At 41.5% G+C, this 12,821-nt stretch overlaps 2 protein-coding genes and 1 pseudogene across 2 annotated transcripts in view; all 3 read right to left on the bottom strand.

The window, feature by feature from the left end:
- Positions 1-7,860, bottom strand: part of LOC130138138 (TOM1-like protein 3) — a 38,489-nt gene extending 30,629 nt beyond the window's left edge. The window contains exon 1 of the mRNA XM_056311261.1: positions 7,463-7,860. The gene's annotated coding sequence lies outside the window, so the exon portion shown is untranslated. The remainder of the gene's footprint in view (positions 1-7,462) is intronic.
- Positions 1-12,821, bottom strand: part of LOC115693844 (disease resistance protein RPS5-like) — a 49,371-nt gene that overhangs the window by 11,796 nt on the left and 24,754 nt on the right. The gene's annotated exons all lie outside the window — the stretch shown is intronic.
- LOC130138137 (disease resistance protein RPS5-like) lies at positions 8,227-11,019 on the bottom strand (annotated as a pseudogene).

Genomic DNA, 12,821 nt, shown 5'->3' with positions numbered 1-12,821 from the left:
GGTGTAATTTATGTTCTTTAGTGGTACACATAGGCACCACAAGTCAATAATTAATATCTTTCTCAACGAGTCCTTTCAAACTTTGAATGTAGATTTGATAAAGCGACTTAAATTGTCTCTCAATAATAGTATTTTAAACTAGAATTATGACGAAATAAAGTATGGAGACGGAAATTCAGTGGTGGACTTGGGATGAGTAATGGCCCTGCCCCCCTTCCAAATATTTCTATATTACCCAACGAGAATTTTTTAGATATATTATCTTTTATTAGGAGAAATTTTTTTCTTAACCCTAATATTGAATTCTCGACTGAACCACCCATTTGACGTCCCTATATAATACCGGCTTTTGAGCATGATGGGAAATTCTGAAGAGAAAAATATATGACGTGATGGCATTGTTGAGGCAATTTCTTAATAGATTTTGAAATTGACAAAACTATCCATGTTAATCTTGTAAATCTGATATGTACTCTGAAGTATTTTGATCCAGGTAAATATATTCTGGAAGTGGCAACTTTAATACTTTAAGATAACTTAACTTTTTGGACACTCAGACTTTACGAGATTCAGAAGGAAAACTTCAGACTCTACGAGTTTCAGAACGAAAAGTTCAGACTCTACTGAAATAGACACTCAGACTTTATCTTAAGATATCAGAGAACTTCAGACTCTAATTTTGAAGGACTCAGACTTTACTGAAGACCTACGCTGACTTTGTTTCTGATTATAAAGCGAGAACCAAAAACTCTTCAGACTCAGAATTTATTTAGAACGAAACATAACGGCTAGCGATCTGGTGTGGATTTCACAAAAGGAAAGTTTTGATTGACTCAATCGAAGGCTATAATTGATTGACAAATCAGACATTATGGCAAGTATATATCACAACGGATAAAGCTCTTCTTATGAAAACCAAGATTTTGGTTGTATAGGCGACTAGATTCAGTGGGATTCAGATTTTATCAACCAACGGCTACTCAATCTATTTTATACAAATCTGTCCAAGGTGAAGATTGGACGATGATCCTCTGAAGACTGTCCAACGGCTAGTTTGGAAGTGGAGGAGTATAAAAGGAGATTAACGAGGAGCAGAAGGCAGCGAAGGAAATCGAGAATCAACAAGTCCAAAGTTTGAGTACGTTCCGATTCTATTACTTGTCTTTCTTGAGCTAAATACTGAGATTTCGAGTGACATTATGTAACAGTAATTGTGTAAGATACAAAGTTCTGTCATTCACCGAGTGTTATCACTCATAACTTGTAATCCCTTTTGATCATATAGTGGAATCCAGTCAGTAGGCTATCAGCGTGGGAGAGTAGACGTAGGTTTGATCTAAGCCGAACTACTATAACTTCTTATGTGCAGTTCTCTTTATCCTTAATCTCTCATTATATTGTTTACACTGCATACTAGCACATTCAGAATCTGAACATTGTTCAAACTTTATTAATTATAAATCGTTTCCGCTTTAAATTCTTTAAAATCACTCAAATCACCTATTCAACCCCTCTAGGTGATACTTGCTAGCTACATCGGACACCAATATAACCCGGGACATTTCCTAGTGCACGATTGATGCCGAAATGGCTACATAAAAAAATATCGATTTATCATTCAAATATTGTCTTTGTTCGATCAAAAGTGTTGTCAAATGCATTTTTTAAATGGGTTAATACCACGAAAAACTTCAAACTGGTACATTTGTGACAAATTTACCCAAAATTAATTTTTTGACCACCAAAAGCCCCAAACTTGTATACCTACGACAAATTTACCCTAAACTAATTTTTTTACCACCAAAAACCCGAAATTGGTACATTTTTGACAAATTTACCATCTGTTAAATTGGATTAATTCCACGAAAAACCTTAAATTGGTACACCTGTAAAACCCCAAATTAGTACACCCGTCAACTGGCATTTGTCATCCAACTTAGTGATTTGACAGTAAAATTTAACGAAAATTAGTGGAGGGCAAAATTATCACAGATGTACCAGTTTAGGGTTTTTGGTGATCAAAAAATTAGTTTTAAGTAAATTGATTACATGTGTACTAGTTTGAGATTTTTCGTGATATTAATCCTTTTTAAATTACTTAAATAGAAAGTATACATGGTAATAACTTCCGGCTTTTACGAAGGATGTGGATCCGTCGACATTGCATGCGTGTATGAGCGGTCATTTCTACTCTCATATAAATATCTTGATTAAAATTGAGTTTGCGTGCCAACTGGACAAGGAGGTTTCAATTTTAAACTCCGCATTAATTGGAAAGGTTATAGCCGGAGAAGCTAAAGGCCAAGACCGGTCCTTTGCTCTGATGGAGACATAAAAATGGACGATGGAGTTTGAGCTTTGTGTCGGCAAGAGCATATTCATCCCCCTTCGTATATTCATTTCTTTTTTGGTTTTGAAGTTGCTTTTCAAGCGAAGAAGAGGAATCTCATCGCCATTACAAATATCAAGATGTGATCGAATTAAGATAAAATAAGAACACCCACCTGGGTCAAGCTGCAAATTGCTGTAGGACACAGCTAACGACAGATCACTGGGTCCATAGTTCAATGTTAATCCCCCAACCAGGGCCAATTTCGTCCTCTCGGAACAATCTACTCCAAGGTTATCTTGCAAGTATTCCTGACGAGATCGACCCACCCAAGATGTCAATTAATATGAATTCAAATTCCATAAGATTCAAGCAACCTCACTCCCCAGCTGAAGTAAAAAACACACCCAAAAATCCACTGATCCCTCCAACATAGGAAAAAAAAAAGCCACTGATTAGCTGGGTTGCCACCTTTTAATTTGCATCTTCCGGAAAATCCCTTCAATTCAAAGATAAAGATACCCGCTACTAAGATTGATCAAGGTGGGGCCAAAAGATCACGTTTTTTTTTTTCTGAAAGAGTTGAAATTAAATTTGGCCACTTCAGTAATGGGAACTTTTTTGGAAATTTCAATCAATGAAGGATCAGCCACTGCCCAGCCTTCTACCACCGAAGGAAGGATCCCATCCGCGAAAAAAAAAACCTGAGTCAAGGCTTCGACCTTCACAGGAAATGTCAAAGGGAAGTTGTTCTCCCAAGAAACAGCTGAGCTTCTATCAAGGACACTTGCTGACGCTACTGAATCTGCTGCAGCCACCAGTGCACGAAAGCGGCTAACTCTAAACTCAACTCCAGCAGCAGATAACTCGACCACAACCTGGCCTTGTTTGCATTGGGGCCGGGGTCGAGAGAGAAAGAGAGAGAGATTGGGATGGACGCAGCAACGGGGGCCACAGTGGTGGAGTACGACGGTGGGTATGGCAGCTATAGAAGCGCCATAGAGATTTTGCTTTTGCAAGCAAGCAGTTGGTTTCCATAGAGATTGCTGGGAAGTTCCAATTCTAAGCTCAGGTAGCAACTCTGGCATGGATCTTATCGATGGAATTCATGACTCAAAACACCAATCTCAATTGACAAGGGAAACGGTGGAAATATTCTTAAGAACTTGTGCCTGTACATGCATAAACGATGACTATAAATTTCAATATTTCCTGGGAGCATGATGGATAACAAAATCGGAAGAAGGCATGGTTAACGTGGCTTATCATATAAACCGACTAAAGAGGGGTGAAAACCACATAAGTTAGCAGCTTGGACCTAATGGCAGAAGTCAATTTCATAGTTGTTTTAAGGGAAAAATTCAGTCAACCTACCTTTGGAAATAATCAACTTCAAAAGGTTACTAGATGAGGTACCAGTACATGCGAGTCAGATACTTCCTTTAATTACCAGCAATGCCCCATACACTCTAAGCAAAAAGGAAGTATATAACCCTTAATTACATGAGTCCCTCCCTCGACATAAAACACAAAATGAGTGAGAACCAATCTGGAATCATGCTTAAAACGTGTAATGTCATAAGATTTTCCTACTCTGAATTGCCCGAACCAGCTATTGCTGCTTCCAATTTTAGCACCGAGATGGCGGGGATCGATTTTGGAAAACTCTGCACACAATTTCCAACATCAGAACAAACAACAGGTACTTGTGACAGTTTTAAGAGACTCATTGAAAAAGGTAGCCTTCCAAGGCTAATTCAATGAGATACTTTGTTCATCTCCGGCACAAACAGCACGGCATCCTCAACATACCCAAACCCGCTAACGGGTGACCATAACATCGCATCATAATTTATAAAAGAGGAGTAATGTATCTCTGATTTCAAAAAGGCCATCCTCCCACATAAGGGTGCTGAAGCGACATAGAACTCACTAAAAGGGGAGATCAATTCAAGTTCTTACTACTATGAGAACCTATTGCATCCTCTTTGTCAGCAAAACTATGCCCCATTAGATCAATTTCAGCAAAACTAATCATCAACTCAACAGACAATGATATGCTTTGAGGGATATAATGCTAGCTAGAAAATTAAGGTCCTCCAATTAAGTTCATCTTTTAATGGAAGTTTCCAAGCAAGCTAAGTATACAGACTCATATCACCAACAGCTGCAAAAAGATTTAAACAGACAATGATGATATGCTTATGTTAATTTCAGCACTGCTGAATGCTGAGGTAGAATGAACTCCATGAGATTGGGGCGGAGTGAAAAATGGTACACTCTTTTCTTCTCGGGGTGGAAAGCGAACTCCCGCAGTCTGTCAATGGTCATAGAGGAATCATATTAAGAAAAAGCAACATAGGATCGTACTAGAAGTCTAGACAGCAGAAAGATCTCTAAGGCTACCTTCAACTCATTGTATGCAGAATAGTATTGAGGATACCTTCCCCTTGGTCCCCCTACAGCTTCTCACCACGTATCTATCAAGGTCAGTAACTTCTCCATCATATTAAAATCTGGCTGCACAGAGCATGTAGAAACAGCAAATGACAATCTAAAAAATGAACAGATTCAGAATAAAAGTCAATCATGGGGTACAGAGTAGGCATCTTTTTAAACACCATTCTAACCATTTCCTGTAGGATAACAGACTCAATAATATTCTGAAATACGCTATTGCCACAGTTTTTGCTAAGAGTCTCCAACACCTACTTGAAATTGATAACCAAATATTTTAGCCAAGTGATAGCCGCCTCTTGTAGCCATTTAGAAGAAAGAAAAGAAGATAGCAACTGGATCCAGAACTATGCACATATAAGAAAGCAGAGCATGATACTGACATAGGGGGTCGGAAGCTGTATTTTTGGATCTTTATTCCCCAGGCGCTTCTTCTTAAGGATCTTCATCACCTCCTTTACCTTCCTACAGAAGTTAAACCAATTCAGCGACTAAAACCAATGTCTTTGACGCAGAAATAACATGTAAGGAACCAGCAAAAAAGCAGTTGCACAATACAATAACTTCATTACTAAGATCCATGACATCTTGGAAGTTGGAACACCCCCAGTCTTTTTTTCTTCTCTTATGGAAAGTACAAGTAAAACTACACTAATAAAATATTTTGAAGAACGAAGCTGCTAAATGTTTTACCAACGCAGAAGGACGACGCTATTGAGGATGCTAATATGTACAGATCAATGCTTTCTCCAACGTTTGATTGCATAACAAACTTCATAAGTCAAAAAATAGGGATAGCAAATAGCAGCATATTCCTCCAGCTTATTAGCCGTATGATTTTTGTCATAATTTATCTCCCTCTTTCTTGTGAACACTCCAAGATAGAGTTTAGAGAGAACATAATTGATATACATTCATATATACATTTATATAGTTTTTTTTTTGGTAAAGAACATTTATATAGTTTTTTTTTTGATGACCCGGGAACCGCCGTACAGCCGACAGCCGACGATGTAAACCCAGGGTGACGCTAGCGCAAGACCCACCACCACGGCGCCACACTTAATAGTTTTGATATAGAGGCATCTCAATAATTGTGAATTTTCGAGTATGAGTATGAATTTCTAATCTTCATTTGGAAGTACAATCATACTCCCTGCAATCGAGAAACAATATTCCAATTTAGCAAGTTACATGACATGTTTCCGCATGGCATTCGTGTCTTTATATTATAGTGATACATGACAAAAAAAAAATGCATAGCATGTTTGGTATAAGGGTTATTTGTTTTCAGTAGCCTTCAACTTATTACCCAACTTTTGTATCTCGACATCCCACCTAACACTTTTTTTTTCCATTTTTTTAGGTAAGAAGTAGCATTATTTTAAAACTGAGTCCATCACACATTGCTTTTTGTTGCTCTTTACTAAGAAACGGAAGGTTAATTGAATCTCCCAAGGATTTACATTTCTAAATAAATTCACGATTCACGAGCTCTGTAAAGTTGGACTCCTTGGAGTTTCTGGAAGGATAAATTGAAGAGTCCATCATCAAAGAGACCGGTGGACCATGTTGTTACAAACAGCAACGGATCAGCAGTACTTAGTTCAAAAATCGAATATGTCAGGATGTATTCATCTAAGCATTTAGAAAGAAAAAAATAGTTTCTCAATGACAGGAATTATCGCAGTACATTTCCGGATTCCTAAGATAGGTTTGTCATAAGTTGATTCGGTTTGATAATTCGGATGGAAGCACACCAAAGGAACTTCAGACAAATGGCCGAGAGAAAAGGGAGCCTCCTCCATGAGTAGTATATTCAAGGAAACCTGACCAACTTCAAACATCCTAAACTAGGCCATACCCCCAAGCCAATGCTTATAAAAAAGAAAAAAATCACAATGCTGCCCATTGGGGGGATTTCTGTCTAGACATATATCTCATATACTAATAAGCCATCCCAATCGTCACTGATTCAATCAAAATCAACTTCCCCCATACAAAGACACTTTCAAGCTGCAAGTTGCTGTAGGATACAGCTAACGGCTAACAGGGCCAAGCTATTATGCTCAAATTCCAAATCAAGAATCAAAAGAAGTAAAAAAGGAGGACATAGGAATACCCACCGTGGGTCTATAGTTCAATGTTAATACCCCCCATTCAGGGGCCAATCGTCAGATCACTTGTCCTCCTCTCAGCACAATCTACTTCATCCATCCACAGCCGATGCCTTCTTGCTTCAAGTTTATCTTGCAAGTATTCCTGACGAGATCGACCCATCCAAGATGTCAATTAATATGAATTCAAATTCCATAAAAATCCAAGCTAAAGTTAAAAACACACCTGAAAATCCGGACAAGAAAGCCCACGATTTCTCCAACATATGCAAAAAAAAAGGCCACTGATCAGCTGGGTTATCACCTTTTAAATTTGCCTCTCACGGAAAATCCCTTCAATTCAAAAATAAAGATACCCGCTACTAAGATTTGATCAAGGAAGAGCCAAAAGATCACATTTTTTTTTTCTGAAAGAGTTGAAATTAAATTTGGCCACTTCAGTAATGGGAACTTTTTTGGAAATTTCCATCGATGAAGGATCAGCCACTGCCCAGCCTACTACCACCGAAGGAAGGATCCCCATCCGCGAAAAAAAAAAACCGAGTCAAAGGGCTTGGACCTTCAAAGGAAATGTCAAAGGGGAGGGAAGTTGCGCTCCCAAGAAACAGCTGAGCTTGCTTTTATCAAGGACAGTTGCAGACGCTACTTACTGAATCTGGTGCAGCCACCAGTGCACGAAAGCAGCTGACTCCTAAACTCTCAACGACCACAACCTGGCCTTGTTCGCATCGGGGCTGGGGGGCGAGAGAGAGAGAGAGAGAGAGACGGGGCATGGAGGGGGGCGACGGGGGCCACGGTGGTGGTGGAGTGCGACGGTTGGTATGGCGGCTATAGAAGCGCCGCGAGGCATCATCGACCATGTCAGGGTATCGGTGCCTGCCGGGGGGCTCAATCGCATCGGAGGAGGAGACGCCAAAGCCTTGCCAAGAGAGAAAAGGGAAGCCCAAATCATCACGGACATAATTATTATTATCATTAAAAAAAATTAAGGGATGAGAAATTTGTCAAAATTTAATTAATTGTAAAAAAAAAGGACGAGAGACGGTGATCTTAAATCCAAATTGTGGGAGGGACGGTTTTTTTATTGAATTGGCACTTGCAGATGCAGTTGCAGTTGGAAGATACAAACGAGAGGTGAGGTTAGAGAGAGAGAGATGGTTATTTGCTGCTGCTTTCGTTTTGTTTCCCCTTCATCTTCATTTTAACACCCCCACCCCGACATTACAGGAATCCCAACACCAGAAAATTACATAACTATGGAAGGACAAACGAAGCCGCCTTTTTTTTTTATTATAAAAAAAACAATATTAAACTTATCAGCCTCGCCTCACTCACTCGGCCCCCCACAAGGTAGGAATCTAATCGTGGCCTGGTCAAGAGAGGACTCATCATGTTTCACTGTACGTGCTGCCTCTTCGAATGTCATTTGTTCTACGAGGCTCTCGACACCCAACTGCAAAGTGACCCGGGCGGTGGGGTCCCACTCAAACTCGGCCCACCAGCGTTTGTCCCCCTCGACCTCGAAGCTTCCCCTCGCGCTGCTCGAGTCCAACGGCAACTTTCTGAGACCAGGGCAGTCCTGTACGACGAAGCGTACCCTCTGGGGAAAGGATAGAGTCTGGTCGCAAATGCTCGTTAGCTTGGGAAGATTGACGAGATATAGGGATTCGAGACGTGAGAATAGTCCCGAAGCAGCTAATTCCTCCCTTGCAAATCCATCTCCAATGATTTTCTCCATCGAATCGCAGACTTCGACCCCCAGTTCCTGGAGCTTCGGAGCATGCACGAGTCAGGACAAGTCCGAAAGCCTGCACTCATAGACCCAAACTTCAACGAGATTGGGGAAGCAAAAGTAGTTTGGCGCTCGTCCTATTCCTTGAGTTATCTTCATCTCACTCAGCTCGGTACATAGAAGTAAATAAAGCGTCTCTAAATGCGAGAAACCGTTAGTACTTGCTGGTGAGTAATTTACTACGATGCTAGTCAAGTTACCATTCCTATTATCAATGCACGCCCTCCTTACGCGTCTCCGTAAATTTGGAGATTGGAATATTTTCTGAACAGAAGAAGACTCGCACACGCGGATAGATAAGTCGGTGAGATGTTGCATTCACTCTAGTTCCTCTATTGTCTCTTCTTCCTTCACTAAACAATATTCCCTCAAATATTCTTCAGACTCCCACCGGCTGAACACATTCAACGGTAAGCTTGTGATTGCCCCTGTCGGAATAAAGATGTTTCTTTCCAACATGTCGTCTAGTAGCAACCACCGTAAACGAGTCAAGTTCTTGATTTCTTTGGGTAATTCACTAATACCGGTGCCCGACAAGTTCAAGTACTGTAGATTAATCAGATTGCAAATCCCTTCGGGGAATGACTTGATATGTTTGTTGTTGGACAAGTTCAGGACCGCCAGACAAGTCGTCATCGAGTCGAAAAATCCACTTGGCAAGACAGTCACTCTTGTTTCCCTTACAAACAAAGTTTCAAGCTGGGAACACTTGGATGGTATTTGGTCGATATTCCGAATCCATTTTCCCCATATAGATACTTTCTTTGCTTCCCCCCATTTGGAGATCATCTCCTCGGACATGTCTTCGTCTTTCTCTATCACTAGCAACTTGTTCTCCCTTTGCCCACAATCACGAGCGATCCAGGTTGCCATGTCGCGGATGACATCGTGCATCTTCACGTACCGTCGGTCATCATCACGCCCACTTTCCAAAAGACAAGCCCTATTTAAATCCCCCAAGACGGACTCTCCCTCGTCCCGCATACTGTTTACATCATTGGTGTCTCGTAGCAAGCCCTCTCCAATCCAGAGTTCAATAAGCTCGTTCGTATTTATAGGGTAATCCTCAGGGAAGAGACAACAGTAAAGGAAGCAAGCCTGTCGAGTAAAGTCATCTAAGCTATTATAACTGAACTCTAGTATGTGGTATACTTCCTCCACCATACCTTGCAGCTTGTGCGGTCTGTTCCTCAGCGTTGTTAGTGCATGCCTCCACTCACCAGGACTATCTTTTCTGGCCATGGCTCGTCCGACAGTAATAAGGGCTAGTGGCAACCCTTTGCACTCTTCGGCAATGTTTTTTGCAAGGTCTCGAATTTCTTGATGACAATCTACTAGCGATTTGCCGACGTTCTTCTCGAATAATTCTAGAGCTTCTTTGGGCATCAAGCACTGTACTTCCAAGGTTTTGTCCGCTCCCATGTGGTCGCATACATGCTTCAACCGAGTTGTGAGCACTACTTTGGATCCGTTCTCGAGACCAGGACAAGGAACTCCGATTTTGGAAAGGTTCAGCCTCGCCCATAGATCATCAAGCAACAATACAAACTTCTTCCGGGTCAAAGCTTGGCCCAGATGATAGACCCTCTCTTCCCAGGACCATCCTTCCCAATGCTCATCTTTAATGCCCAGCCTTCTCCTTATGGTGTCTTGAATTCTATCTTGATTCACCGGCCTGGACACCACCACCCAAATAACAACATCCAATCCGTTATTTGCACGCGAAATCTCCTTCTCGATCCTTCTCATGAGGGTGGTCTTTCCAACACCGCCCGTTCCGTACAACCCAATCACTCCTACTTGTTTTTCGTCCACTACCCATTTCCACACTTTATTAAACTTGGAAATGTCAAGCCCCACGGTCTCGTCCATAGGCATCTCGAGCACCGGAGGAGGAGGCAACTCCGAATTCTAATTCCTTAGCTTGGAGCTCTCTCACTGCTTTGAGCATTTGATCGACTCTTTTCCCCAATTTATAACTCGACCAGCAGTTCGGTGGAAGACAACGACTGAGACATTTAATTTGATCACATTCCCCGGCTTCTCCAAGAATTTCATCTACTCGACCAACAAGTTCTTGCACCGTGTCTAACCAGTTCGCCACTTCTTCTGTGCGCTGCACACCTCCTCCTTCACGTTCCACCGTTTCCCGCACATCTTTGCTCTTGGCCTTCAGCTGGTTAGTTGTGTTCCGCAACGAGTTGACATTATCTTTCAGATTACAAACGTAGCCCAAAGGTCTACTGGCCAAGCCCCATAAATTGTTGACGAGATGTAAAAGAGAATTTGCGAAATCCATAAATTCTTTCCGAGATAAGAGATCAAAAAATGGACTACGCAGATGGTTGGAAAGACGGGCAGATGGGTGGTGTTCGATTAAGCTGCCGTTATAGACTCAATCATACAGGCCCAAGTAATGGCCGACAAAGAGTACAATGATACAAGCCGAAATGGCAGACATGAGTAAAAGCAAAGCGGAAAGTAGCAAATAGTAGAAAACACAACCCAGTGGGCTGAATTATTGCGCATGCTGACAAACAACTTTTTAGAATGACGGATTATGAAAGTAGAGTGGTGTACGTGGTATAGAAAGTGTGCAGCCCTTTACTTATATTCACATCTATATAAATATATTATTACAGACTCCCACAAAACTCTCTAATTTGTTATATGCATACTCGAGGTTTGAATAGACCGTAACTACCGGGCAAGAAACCACTAATCCTTGCTTATGAGGAATTTTAGGATAATATTAAGGGTTAATACCACGAAAAATCCTAAACTGGTACACTTGCGACACATTTACCCCAAACTATTTTTTTTACCATAAAAAACCTCAAACTGGTACACCTGTGACAATTTTACCCTCAACTATTTTTTTGACCACCAAAAACCCCAAACTGGTACACCTGTGATAATTTTACCCTAAACTTACCACAAAAAACTCCAAACTGGTACATATGTGACAATTTTACCCTGAATTAAAATTTTAATATTATTTTTTATTTTTTTCGAATTTTTATTTATTTTTTATTCTTTTCTTTTCTTTTTTTTTTCATCTTCAAACCCTGGTCGGTCGCCGGACCGGCGACCGGCCATGTCACGCCCCGAACCCCGCGGGCGCACGACATCCCGCTACGGTCGTTAAAATGCGACGTCCCAGGACCCGTCACTGACCCTTCATTTTATCCTTTAGTACGCATGCGGAAGCGAACACAACAATTCCCGGACAACAATAATAAACAGGGATAGCATAGGAAAACCAGACATAACAAAAGCCATTTTAATATTCACTTGATTAACCCCTGGGAACATACTTACAGGCCCACTCCGGGCGTTTCCACAAAAACCAGCAAAAGACAAAGGTTAGGGTTAATCTACTCCATCCAAAAGATCAGCTTTCAGGCCTAACCCTCAAAGATCAACCAAAAACTGCGGTACTCCAAACCGCATAAGAAGCAACGACAAGCTAAGGTCCTGAAAAAGGTTTAACAACAACAAATGAGATAAAATCTCAATAAGTTAACGGCCTAAGCCCCGCTTAGGAGGCCAACTCGCACGGGGTCCCTAAACAGCGAAACGGCAACAACAACATCATTAACAACCACAGGCATCCTCACCTCGCCTTGGTACACACGTTGATGAAATGCATATGTCACATACTCGAAGCATTTAACGAGATTTTCCATGCATTAATGCAACATAGTCGCGCGTGTCTCGATTATAAGGCAAAACCCGCTTGGGCACGTCCCATACCATGCCTAGCAGTTTCTACCCCATAATCAAGCACTATGCATCACACGTATTCCAATTATTACGCCCCTGGGCCACCACACATCAAGCGATACGCAAGCAAGATGGCGGTCTACCGGTAAAAATCGGGCTCCGTCCCGCCCGTCGGGCACGGCTACGTCAAACGATACACGGGATGACGGCATTCCAATACGGCAACATCAAACGATACACGTAAGATGGTATCCCGTAAGGAGCATCGAGTCCGGCCTCGGGCGCGACAAGGCATCCGGGGTATCGGCACTCAGTTATCCCCGGGCATCCGATAAATCGGGCAACGTCAAGCGATACACGAAGACGGCTTTAACGTGTGACCACACGAGCACACAAGCAT

Source organism: Syzygium oleosum, unplaced genomic scaffold, assembly GCF_021117445.2.
Source record: "Syzygium oleosum isolate NSW1041296 unplaced genomic scaffold, Sole_v2.1 Sole_v2.05, whole genome shotgun sequence".
Lineage (NCBI taxonomy): Eukaryota > Viridiplantae > Streptophyta > Magnoliopsida > Myrtales > Myrtaceae > Syzygium > Syzygium oleosum.
Note: the sequence above shows the minus strand (reverse complement) of the source record. Positions and strands in the feature narration are given on the sequence as shown.